The sequence below is a fragment of the Telmatherina bonti genome, assembly GCF_933228915.1.
Source record: "Telmatherina bonti genome assembly, chromosome: 10".
Classification (NCBI taxonomy): domain Eukaryota; kingdom Metazoa; phylum Chordata; class Actinopteri; order Atheriniformes; family Telmatherinidae; genus Telmatherina; species Telmatherina bonti.
The window spans coordinates 41,284,474-41,296,630 of NC_136628.1; positions in this window are offsets into that span (position 1 = coordinate 41,284,474).

The window sequence follows — 12,157 nt, forward strand, 5'->3', positions numbered from 1 at the left end:
TCCTGGTTCTAGTCCTGGTTCTAGTTCTGGTCCTGGTTCTACTTCTGGTTCTAGTTTTAGTTCTGGACCTGGTTGTAGTTAGACTAGGAGAAAAAGTGGACGACACTGCTGAAGGGAGAGAGGCAGTGGTCCTGGTCCTATTTCTGGTCCTGGTTCTGGTCCTGGTCCTAGTTCTGGTCCTGGTTCTAGTTCTGGTCCTGGTTCTAGTTAGACTAGGAGAAAAAGTGGACGACATTGCTGAAGGGAGAGAGGCAGTGGTCCTGGTCCTATTTCTGGTCCTGGTTCTAGTCCTGGTTCTAGTTCTGGTCCTGGTTCTAGTCCTGGTCCTAGTTCTGGTCCTGGTTCTAGTTCTGGTTCTGGTTTTAGTTCTGGTCCTGGTTCTAATTATACTAGGAGAAAAAGTGGACGACATTGCTGAAGGGAAAGAGGCAGTTGTCCTGGTCCTATTCCTGGTCCTGGTTCTAGTCCTGGTTCTAGATCTGGTCCTGGTTCTAATTCTGGTTCTAGTTTTAGTTCTGGTCCTGGTTCTAGTCCTGGTTCTTGTTCTGGTCCTGGTTCTAGTCCTGGTCCTTTTTCTGGTCCTGGTTCTACTTCTGGTCCTGGTTCTAGTTCTGGTCCTTGTTCTGGTCCTGGTCCTATTTCTGGTCCTGGTTCTAGTCCTGGTTCTAGTTCTGGTCCTGGTTCTAGTCCTGGTCCTTGTTCTGGTCCTGGTCCTATTTCTGGTCCTGGTTCTAGTCCTGGTTCTAGTTATGGTTCTAGTTCTGGTTCTGGTTTTAGTTCTGGTCTTGGTACTAGTTAGACTAGGAGAAGAAGTGGACGGCATTGCTGAAGGGAGAGAGGCAGTGGTCCTGGTCCTATTTCTGTTCCTGGTTCTAGTCCTGGTTCTAGTTCTGGTCCTGGTTCTAGTTCTGGTTCTGGTTCTAGTCCTGGTTCTAGTTCTGGTCCTGGTTCTAGTTCTGGTCCTGGTCCTAGTTCTGGTCCTGGTCCTATTTCTGGTCCTGGTTCTAGTCCTGGTTCTAGTTCTGGTCCTGGTTCTAGTTCTGGTTCTGGTTCTAGTTCTGGTCCTGGTTCTAGTTCTGGTCCTGGTTTTAGTTCTGGTCCTGGTTCTAGTTAGACTAGGAGAAAAAGTGGACGACATTGCTGAAGGGAGAGAGGCAGTGGTCCTGGTCTTATTTCTGGTCCTGGTTCTAGTCCTGGTTCTAGTTCTGGTCCTGGTTCTAGTCCTGGTCCTGGTTCTGGTCCTGGTTCTAGGTCTGGTTCTGGTTTTAGTTCTGGTCCTGGTTCTAGTCCTGGTTCTAGTCCTGGTCCTAGCTCTGGTCCTGGTACTATTTCTGGTCCTGGTTCTAGTCCTATTTCTAGTTCTGGTCCTGGTTCTAGTCCTGGTCCTAGTTCTGGTCCTGGTTCTAGTTCTGGTCCTGGTTCTAGTCCTGGTCCTAGTTCTGGTCCTGGTCCTATTTCTGGTCCTGGTTCTAGTCCTGGTTCTAGTTCTGGTCCTGGTTCTAGTCCTGGTCCTTGTTCTGGTCCTGGTCCTATTTCTGGTCCTGGTTCTAGTCCTGGTTCTAGTTATGGTTCTAGTTCTGGTTCTGGTTTTAGTTCTGGTCTTGGTACTAGTTAGACTAGGAGAAGAAGTGGACGGCATTGCTGTAGGGAGAGAGGCAGTGGTCCTGGTCCTATTTCTGTTCCTGGTTCTAGTCCTGGTTCTAGTTCTGGTCCTTGTTCTAGTTCTGGTTCTGGTTCTAGTCCTGGTTCTAGTTCTGGTCCTGGTTCTAGTTCTGGTCCTGGTCCTAGTTCTGGTCCTGGTCCTATTTCTGGTCCTGGTTCTAGTCCTGGTTCTAGTTCTGGTCCTGGTTCTAGTTCTGGTTCTGGTTCTAGTTCTGGTCCTGGTTCTAGTTCTGGTCCTGGTTTTAGTTCTGGTCCTGGTTCTAGTTAGACTAGGAGAAAAAGTGGACGACATTGCTGAAGGGATAGAGGCAGTGGTCCTGGTCTTATTTCTGGTCCTGGTTCTAGTCCTGGTTCTAGTTCTGGTCCTGGTTCTAGTCCTGGTCCTGGTTCTGGTCCTGGTTCTAGGTCTGGTTCTGGTTTTAGTTCTGGTCCTGGTTCTAGTCCTGGTTCTAGTCCTGGTCCTAGCTCTGGTCCTGGTACTATTTCTGGTCCTGGTTCTAGTCCTATTTCTAGTTCTGGTCCTGGTTCTAGTCCTGGTCCTAGTTCTGGTCCTGGTTCTAGTTCTGGTCCTGGTTCTAGTCCTGGTCCTAGTTCTGGTCCTGGTCCTACTTCTGGTCCTGGTTCTAGTCCTGGTTCTAGTTCTGGTCCTGGTTCTAGTTCTGGTCCTGGTTCTAGTCCTGGTCCTTGTTCTGGTCCTGGTCCTATTTCTGGTCCTGGTTCTAGTCCTGGTTCTAGTTCTGGTTCTAGTTCTGGTTCTGGTTTTAGTTCTGGTCCTGGTTCTAGTTAGACTAGGAGAAAAAGTGGACAACATTGCTGAAGGGAGAGAGGCAGTGGTCCTGGTCCTATTTCTGGTTCTGGTTCTAGTCCTGGTTTTAGTTCTGGTCCTGGTTCTAGTCCTGGTCCTAGTTCTGGTCCTGGTTCTAGTTCTGGTCCTGGTTCTAGTTCTGGTTCTGGTTCTAGTTCTGGTCCTGGTTCTAGTTAGACTAGGAGAAAAAGTGGATGACATTGCTGAAGGGAGAGAGGCAGTGGACCTGGTCCTATTTCTGGTCCTGGTACTAGTCCTGGTTCTAGTTCTGGTCCTGGTTCTACTTCTGGTTCTAGTTTTAGTTCTGGACCTGGTTCTAGTTAGACTAGGAGAAAAAGTGGACGACATTGCTGAAGGGAGAGAGGCAGTGGTCCTGGTCCTATTTCTGGTCCTGGTTCTTGTCCTGGTCCTGGTTCTAGTTAGACTAGGATAAAAAGTGGACGACATTGCTGAAGGGAGAGAGGCAGTGGTCCTGGTCCTATTTCTGGTCCCGGTTCTAGTCCTGGTCCTAGCTCTGGTCCTGGTTCTAGTTCTGGTTCTAGTTTTAGTTCTGGTCCTGGTTCTAGTTCTGGTCCTGGTTCTAGTTCTGGTTCTGGTTTCAGTTCTGGTCCTGGTTCTAGTTATAATAGGAGAAAAAGTGGACGACATTGCTGAAGGGAGAGAGGCAGTGGTCCTGGTCCTATTTCTGGTCCTGGTCCTAGCTCTGGTCCTGGTTCTAGTCCTGGTTCTAGTTCTGGTCCTGGTTCTAGTTCTGGTTCTAGTTTTAGTTCTGGACCTGGTTCTAGTTAGACTAGGAGAAAAAGTGGACGACATTGCTGAAGGGAGAGAGGCAGTGGTCCTGGTCCTATTTCTGGTCCTGGTTCTAGTCCTGGTCCTGGTTCTAGTCCTGGTTCTAGTTCTGGTCCTGGTTCTAGTCCTGGTCCTAGTTCTGGTCCTGGTTCTAGTTCTGGTTCTGGTTTTAGTTCTGGTCCTGGTTCTAGTTCTGGACCTGGTTCTAGTTCTGGTTCTGGTTTCAGTTCTGGTCCTGGTTCTAGTTATAATAGGAGAAAAAGTGGACGACATTGCTGAAGGGAGAGAGGCAGTGGTCCTGGTCCTATTTCTGGTCCTGGTTCTAGTCCTGGTTCTAGTTCTGGTCCTGGTTCTAGTCCTGGTCCTAGTTCTGGTCCTGGTTCTAGTTCTGGTCCTGTTTCTAGTCCTGGTTCTAGTTCTGGTCCTGGTTCTAGTTCTGGTCCTGGTTCTAGTTAGACTAGGATAAAAAGTGGACGACATTGCTGAAGGGAGAGAGGCAGTGGTCCTGGTTCTATTTCTGGTCCTGGTTCTAGTCCTGGTTCTAGTTCTGGTCCTGGTTCTAGTCCTGGTCCTAGTTCTGGTCCTGGTTCTAGTTCTGGTTCTGGTTTTAGTTCTGGTCCTGGTTCTAGTTAGACTAGGAGAAAAAGTGGACGACATTGCTGAAGGGAGAGAGGCAGTGGTCCTGGTTATATTTCTGGTCCTGGTCCTATTTCTGGTCCTGGTTCTAGTTCTGGTTCTAGTTCTGGTTCTGGTTTTAGTTCTGGTCCTGGTTCTAGTTAGACTAGGAGAAAAAGTGGACGACATTGCTGAAGGGAGAGGCAGTGGTCCTGGTCTTATTTCTGGTCCTGGTTCTTGTCCTGGTTCTAGTTTTGGTCCTGGTTCTAGTCCTGGTCCTAGTTCTGGTCCTGGTTCTATTTCTGGTCCTGGTTTTAGACCTGGTTCTAGTTCTGGTCCTGGTTCTAGTTCTGGTTCTGGTCCTAGTTCTGGTCCTGGTTCTAGTCCTGGTCCTAGTTCTGGTCCTGGTCCTATTTCTGGTCCTGGTTCTAGTCCTGTTTCTAGTTCTGGTCCTGGTTCTAGTTCTGGTTCTGGTTCTAGTTCTGGTCCTGGTTCTAGTTAGACTAGGAGAAAAAGTGGACGACATTGCTGTGGGGAGAGAGGCAGTGGTCCTGGTCCTATTTCTGGTCCTGGTTCTAGTCCTGGTTCTAGTTCTGGTCCTGGTTCTAGTCCTGCTCCTAGTTCTGGTCCTGGTTCTAGTTCTGGTCCTGGTTCTAGTCCTGGTCCTAGTTCTGGTCCTGGTTCTAGTTCTGGTCCTGGTTCTAGTCCTGGTTCTAGTTCTGGTCCTGGTTCTAGTTCTGGTCCTGGTTCTAGTTAGACTAGGAGAAAAAGTGGACGACATTGCTGAAGGGAAAGAGGCAGTTGTCCTGGTCCTATTCCTGGTCCTGGTTCTAGTCCTGGTTCTTGATCTGGTCCTGGTTCTAATTCTGGTCCTGGTTCTAGTCCTGGTCCTAGTTCTGGTCCTGGTCCTTTTTCTGGTCCTGGTTCTAGTCCTGGTTCTAGTTATGGTTCTAGTTCTGGTTCTGGTTTTAGTTCTGGTCCTGGTTCTAGTTAGACTAGGAGAAAAAGTGGACGACATTGCTGAAAGGAGAGAGGCAGTGGTCCTGGTCCTATTTCTGGTCCTGGTTCTAGTCCTGGTTCTAGTCCTGGTCTTAGCTCTGGTCCTGGTCCTATTTCTGGTTTTGGTTCTAGTCCTGGTTCTAGTCCTGGTTCTAGTTGTGGTCCTGGTTCTAGTCCTGGTCCTAGTTCTGGTCCTGGTCCTATTTCTGGTCCTGGTTCTAGTCCAGGTTCTAGTTCTGGTCCTGGTTCTAGTTCTGGTCCTGGTCCTATTTCTGGTCCTGGTTCTAGTCCTGGTTCTAGTTCTGGTCCTGGTTCTAGTCCTGGTCCTAGTTCTGGTCCTGGTTCTAGGTCTGGTTCTGGTTTTAGTTCTGGTCCTGGTTCTAGTCCTGGTTCTAGTCCTGGTCCTAGCTCTGGTCCTGGTCCTATTTCATGTCCTGGTTCTAGTCCTGGTTCTAGTTCTGGTCCTGGTTCTAGTTCTAGTCCTGGTTCTAGTTCTGGTCCTGGTTCTAGTCCTGGTCCTAGTTCTGGTCCTGGTTCTAGTTCTGGTCCTGGTTCTAGTCCTGGTCCTAGTTCTCATCCTGGTCCTATTTCTGGTCCTGGTTCTTGTCCTGGTTCTAGTTCTGGTCCTGGTTCTAGTTCTGGTCCTGGTTCTAGTCCTGGTCCTTGTTCTTGTCCTGGTCCTATTTCTGGTCCTAGTTCTAGTCCTGGATCTAGTTATGGTTCTAGTTCTGGTTCTGGTTTTATTTCTGGTCCTGGTTCTAATTAGACTAGGTGAAAAAGTGGACGACATTGCTGAAGGGAGAGAGGCAGTGGTCCTGGTCCTATTTCTGGTCCTGGTTCTAGTCCTGGTTCTAGTCCTGGTCTTAGCTCTGGTCCTGGTCCTATTTCTGGTCTTGGTTCTAGTCCTGGTTCTAGTTCTGGTCCTGGTTCTAGTCCTGGTCCTATTTCTGGTCCTGGTTCTAGTTCTGGTCCTGGTTCTAGTCCTGGTCTTAGCTCTGGTCCTGGTCCTATTTCTGGTCTTGGTTCTAGTCCTGGTTCTAGTTCTGGTCCTGGTTCTAGTCCTGGTCCTATTTCTGGTCCTGGTTCTAGTTCTGGTCCTGGTTCTAGTCCTGGTCCAGGTTCTAGTCCTGGTTCTAGTTCTGGTCCTGGTTCTAGTTCTGGTCCTGGTTCTAGTTAGACTAGGATAAAAAGTGGACGACATTGCTGAAGGGAGAGAGGCAGTGGTCCTGGTCCTATTTCTGGTCCTGGTTCTAGTCCTGGTTCTAGTTCTGGTCCTGGTTCTTGTCCTGGTCCTCGTTGTGGTCCTGGTTCTAGTTCTGGTTCTGGTTTTAGTTCTGGTCCTGGTTCTAGTTAGACTAGGAGAAAAAGTGGACGACATTGCTGAAGGGAGAGAGGCAGTGGTCCTGGTCCTGGTTCTGGTCCTGGTTCTAGTCCTGGTTCTAGTCCTGGTCTTAGCTCTGGTCCTGGTTCTAGTCCTGGTCCTAGTTCTGGTCCTGGTTCTTGTTCTGTTCCTGGTTCTAGTCCTGGTCCTGGTTCTAGTTAGACTAGGAGAAAAAGTGGACGACATTGCTGAAGGGAAAGAGGCAGTTGTCCTGGTCCTATTTCTGGTCCTGGTTCTAGTCCTGGTTCTAGATCTGGTCCTGGTTCTAGTCCTGGTCCTAGTTCTGGTCCTGGTTCTAGTTCTGGTCCTGGTTCTGGTCCTGGTCCTAGTTCTGGTCCTGGTCCTATTTCTGGTCCTGGTTCTAGTCCTGGTTCTAGTTCTGGTCCTGGTTCTAGTTCTGGTCCTGGTTCTAGTCCTGGTCCTTGTTCTTGTCCTGGTCCTATTTCTGGTCCTGGTTCTAGTCCTGGTTCTAGTTATGGTTCTAGTTCTGGTTCTGGTTTTAGTTCTGGTCCTGGTTCTAGTTAGACTAGGAGAAAAAGTGGACGACATTGCTGAAGGGAGAGAGGCAGTGGTCCTGGTCCTATTTCTGGTCCTGGTTCTAGTCCTGGTTCTAGTTCTGGTCCTTGTCCTATTTCTGGTCCTGGTTCTAGTTCTGGTTCTAGTTCTGGTCCTGGTTCTAGTCCTGGTCCTAGTTCTGGTCCTGGTTCTAGGTCTGGTTCTGGTTTTAGTTCTGGTCCTGGTTCTAGTCCTGGTTCTAGTCCTATTTCATGTCCTGGTTCTAGTCCTGGTTCTAGTTCTGGTCCTGGTTCTAGTCCTGGTTCTAGTTCTGGTCCTGGTTCTAGTTCTGGTTCTGGTTCTAGTTCTGGTCCTGGTTCTAGTTAGACTAGGAGAAAAAGTGGACGACATTGCTGAAGGGAGAGAGGCAGTGGTCCTGGTCTTATTTCTGGTCCTGGTTCTAGTCCTGGTTCTAGTTCTGGTCCTGGTTCTAGTTCTGGTTCTGGTTCTAGTTCTGGTCCTGGTTCTAGTCCTGGTCCTTGTTCTGGTCCTGGTCCTTTTTCTTGTCCTGGTTCTAGTCCTGGTTCTAGTTATGGTTCTAGTTCTGCTTCTGGTTTTAGTTCTGGTCCTGGTTCTAGTTGGACTAGGAAAAAAAGTGGACGACATTGCTGAAGGGAGAGAGGCAGTGGTCCTGGTCATATTTCTGGTCCTGGTTCTAGTCCTGGGTCTAGTTCTGGTCCTGGTTCTAGTTCTAGTTCTGGTTCTAGTTCTGGTCCTGGTTCTAGTCCTGGTTCTAGTTCTGGTCCTGGTCCTAGTTCTGGTCCTGGTTCTAGTTCTGGTCCTGGTTCTAGTTAGACTATGAGAAAAAGTGGACGACATTGCTGAAGGGAGAGAGGCAGTGGTCCTGGTCCTATTTCTGGTCCTGGTTCTAGTCCTGGTTCTAGTTCTGGTCCTGGTTCTAGTCCTGGTCCTAGTTCTGGTCCTGGTTCTAGGTCTGGTTCTGGTTTTAGTTCTGGTCCTGGTTCTAGTCCTGGTTCTAGTCCTGGTCCTAGCTCTGGTCCTGGTCCTATGTCATGTCCTGGTTCTAGTCCTGGTTCTAGTTCTGGTCCTGGTTCTAGTTCTGGTTCTGGTTCTAGTTCTGGTCCTGGTTCTAGTCCTGGTCCTTGTTCTGGTCCTGGTCCTATTTCTGGTCCTGGTTCTAGTCCTGGTTCTAGTTATGGTTCTAGTTCTGGTTCTGGTTTTAGTTCTGGTCCTGGTTCTAGTTAGACTCGGAGAAAAAGTGGACGACATTTCTGAAGGGAGAAAGGCAGTGGTCCTGGTCCTATTTCTGGTCCTGGTTCTAGTCCTGGTTCTAGTTCTGGTCCTGGTTCTAGTCCTGGTCCTAGTTCTGGTCCAGGTTCTAGGTCTGGTTCTGGTTTTAGTTCTGGTCCTGGTTCTAGTTAGACTAGGAGAAAAAGTGGACGACATTGCTGAAGGGAGAGAGGCAGTGGTCCTGGTCCTGGTTCTGGTCCTGGTTCTAGTCCTGGTTCTAGTCCTGGTCTTAGCTCTGGTCCTGGTTCTAGTCCTGGTTCTAGTTATGGTTCTAGTTCTGGTCCTGGTTCTAGTTCTGGTCCTGGTTCTAGTTAGACTAGGATAAAAAGTGGACGACATTGCTGAAGGGAGAGAGGCAGTGGTCCTGGTCCTAGTCCTGGTTCTAGTTCTGGTCCTGGTCCTATTTCTGGTCCTGGTTCTAGTCCTGGTTCTAGTTCTGGTCCTGGTTCTTGTCCTGGTCCTCGTTGTGGTCCTGGTTCTAGTTCTGGTTCTGGTTTTAGTTCTGGTCCTGGTTCTAGTTAGACTAGGAGAAAAAGTGGACGACATTGCTGAAGGGAGAGAGGCAGTGGTCCTGGTCCTGGTTCTGGTCCTGGTTCTAGTCCTGGTTCTAGTCCTGGTCTTAGCTCTGGTCCTGGTTCTAGTCCTGGTCCTAGTTCTGGTCCTGGTTCTTGTTCTGTTCCTGGTTCTAGTCCTGGTCCTGGTTCTAGTTAGACTAGGAGAAAAAGTGGACGACATTGCTGTAGGGAAAGAGGCAGTTGTCCTGGTCCTATTTCTGGTCCTGGTTCTAGTCCTGGTTCTAGATCTGGTCCTGGTTCTAGTCCTGGTCCTAGTTCTGGTCCTGGTTCTAGTTCTGGTCCTGGTTCTGGTCCTGGTCCTAGTTCTTGTCCTGGTCCTATTTCTGGTCCTGGTTCTAGTCCTGGTTCTAGTTCTGGTCCTGGTTCTAGTTCTGGTCCTGGTTCTAGTCCTGGTCCTTGTTCTTGTCCTGGTCCTATTTCTGGTCCTGGTTCTAGTCCTGGTTCTAGTTATGGGTCTAGTTCTGGTTCTGGTTTTAGTTCTGGTCCTGGTTCTAGTTAGACTAGGAGAAAAAGTGGACGACATTGCTGAAGGGAGAGAGGCAGTGGTCCTGGTCCTATTTCTGGTCCTGGTTCTAGTCCTGGTTCTAGTTCTGGTCCTTGTCCTATTTCTGGTCCTGGTTCTAGTTCTGGTTCTAGTTCTGGTCCTGGTTCTAGTCCTGGTCCTAGTTCTGGTCCTGGTTCTAGGTCTGGTTCTGGTTTTAGTTCTGGTCCTGGTTCTAGTCCTGGTTCTAGTCCTATTTCATGTCCTGGTTCTAGTCCTGGTTCTAGTTCTGGTCCTGGTTCTAGTCCTGGTTCTAGTTCTGGTCCTGGTTCTAGTTCTGGTTCTGGTTCTAGTTCTGGTCCTGGTTCTAGTTAGACTAGGAGAAAAAGTGGACGACATTGCTGAAGGGAGAGAGGCAGTGGTCCTGGTCTTATTTCTGGTCCTGGTTCTAGTCCTGGTTCTAGTTCTGGTCCTGGTTCTAGTTCTGGTTCTGGTTCTAGTTCTGGTCCTGGTTCTAGTCCTGGTCCTTGTTCTGGTCCTGGTCCTTTTTCTTGTCCTGGTTCTAGTCCTGGTTCTAGTTATGGTTCTAGTTCTGCTTCTGGTTTTAGTTCTGGTCCTGGTTCTAGTTGGACTAGGAAAAAAAGTGGACGACATTGCTGAAGGGAGAGAGGCAGTGGTCCTGGTCATATTTCTGGTCCTGGTTCTAGTCCTGGGTCTAGTTCTGGTCCTGGTTCTAGTTCTAGTTCTGGTTCTAGTTCTGGTCCTGGTTCTAGTCCTGGTTCTAGTTCTGGTCCTGGTCCTAGTTCTGGTCCTGGTTCTAGTTCTGGTCCTGGTTCTAGTTAGACTATGAGAAAAAGTGGACGACATTGCTGAAGGGAGAGAGGCAGTGGTCCTGGTCCTATTTCTGGTCCTGGTTCTAGTCCTGGTTCTAGTTCTGGTCCTGGTTCTAGTCCTGGTCCTAGTTCTGGTCCTGGTTCTAGGTCTGGTTCTGGTTTTAGTTCTGGTCCTGGTTCTAGTCCTGGTTCTAGTCCTGGTCCTAGCTCTGGTCCTGGTCCTATGTCATGTCCTGGTTCTAGTCCTGGTTCTAGTTCTGGTCCTGGTTCTAGTTCTGGTTCTGGTTCTAGTTCTGGTCCTGGTTCTAGTCCTGGTCCTTGTTCTGGTCCTGGTCCTATTTCTGGTCCTGGTTCTAGTCCTGGTTCTAGTTATGGTTCTAGTTCTGGTTCTGGTTTTAGTTCTGGTCCTGGTTCTAGTTAGACTCGGAGAAAAAGTGGACGACATTTCTGAAGGGAGAAAGGCAGTGGTCCTGGTCCTATTTCTGGTCCTGGTTCTAGTCCTGGTTCTAGTTCTGGTCCTGGTTCTAGTCCTGGTCCTAGTTCTGGTCCAGGTTCTAGGTCTGGTTCTGGTTTTAGTACTGGTCCTGGTTCTAGTCCTGGTTCTAGTTCTGGTCCTGGTTCTAGTTCTGGTCCTGGTTCTAGTTCTGGTCCTGGTTCTAGTTAGACTAGGAGAAAAAGTGGACGACATTGCTGAAGGGAGAGAGGCAGTGGTCCTGGTCCTATTTCTGGTCCTGGTTCTAGTCCTGGTTCTAGTTCTGGTCCTGGTTCTAGTTCTGGTTCTGGTTCTAGTTCTGGTCCTGGTTCTAGTCCTGGTTCTAGTTCTGGTCCTGGTTCTAGTTCTGGTCCTGGTTCTAGTTAGACTAGGAGAAAAAGTGGACGACATTGCTGAAGGGAGAGAGGCAGTGGTCCTGGTCCTATTTCTGGTCCTGGTTCTAGTCATGGTTCTAGTTCTGGTCCTGGTTCTAGTCCTGGTCCTAGTTCTGGTCCTGGTTCTAGGTCTGGTTCTGGTTTTAGTTCTGGTCCTGGTTCTAGTCCTGGTTCTAGTCCTGGTCCTAGCTCTGGTCCTGGTCCTATTTCATGTCCTGGTTCTAGTCCTGGTTCTAGTTCTGGTCCTGGTTCTAGTTCTAGTCCTGGTTCTAGTTCTGGTCCTGGTTCTAGTCCTGGTCCTAGTTCTGGTCCTGGTTCTAGTTCTGGTCCTGGTTCTAGTCCTGGTCCTAGTTCTCGTCCTGGTCCTATTTCTGGTCCTGGTTCTAGTCCTGGTTCTAGTTCTGGTCCTGGTTCTGGTTCTGGTCCTGGTTCTAGTCCTGGTCCTTGTTCTGGTCCTGGTCCTATTTCTGGTCCTGGTTCTAGTCCTGGTTCTAGTTATGGTTCTAGTTCTGGTTCTGGTTTTAGTTCTGGTCCTGGTTCTAGTTAGACTAGGAGAAAAAGTGGACGACATTGCTGAAGGGAGAGAGGCAGTGTTCCTTGTCCTATTTCTGGTCCTGGTTCTAGTTCAGGTTCTAGTTTATGGTCCTGGTTCTAGTTCTGGATCTGGTTTTAGTTCTAGTCCTGGTTCTAGTTAGACTAGGAGGCAAAGTGGTCGACATTGCTGAAGGGAGAGAGGCAGTTGTCCTGGTCCTATTTCTGGTCCTGGTTCTGGTCCTGGTTCTAGTTCTGGTCCTGGTTCTAATTCTGGTTCTAGTTTTAGTTCTGCTCCTGGTTCTAGTTAGACTAGGAGAAAAAGTGGACGACATTGCTGAAGGGAGAGAGGCAGTGGTCCTGGTCCTATTTCTGGTCCTGGTTCTAGTCCTGGTTCTAGTTCTGGTCCTGGTTCTAGTCCTGGTCCTTGTTGTGGTCCTGGTTCTAGTTCTGGTTCTGGTTTTAGTTCTGGTCCTGGTTCTAGTTAGACTAGGACAAAAAGTGGACGACATTGCTGAAGGGAGAGAGGCAGTGGTCCTGGTCCTATTTCTGGTCCTGGTTCTAGTCCTGGTTCTAGTCCTGGTCTTAGCTCTGGTCCTGGTCCTATTTCTGGTCTTGGTTCTAGTCCTGGTTCTAGTTCTGGTCCTGGTTCTAGTCCTGGTCCTATTTCTGGTCCTGGTTCTAGTTCTGGTCCTGGTTCTAGTCCTGGTCCTAGTTCTGGTCCTGGTCCTATTTCTGGTCCTGGTTCTAGTCCTGGTTCTAGTTCTGGTCCTGGTTCTAGTTCTGGTCCTGGTTCTAGTCCTGGTCCTTGTT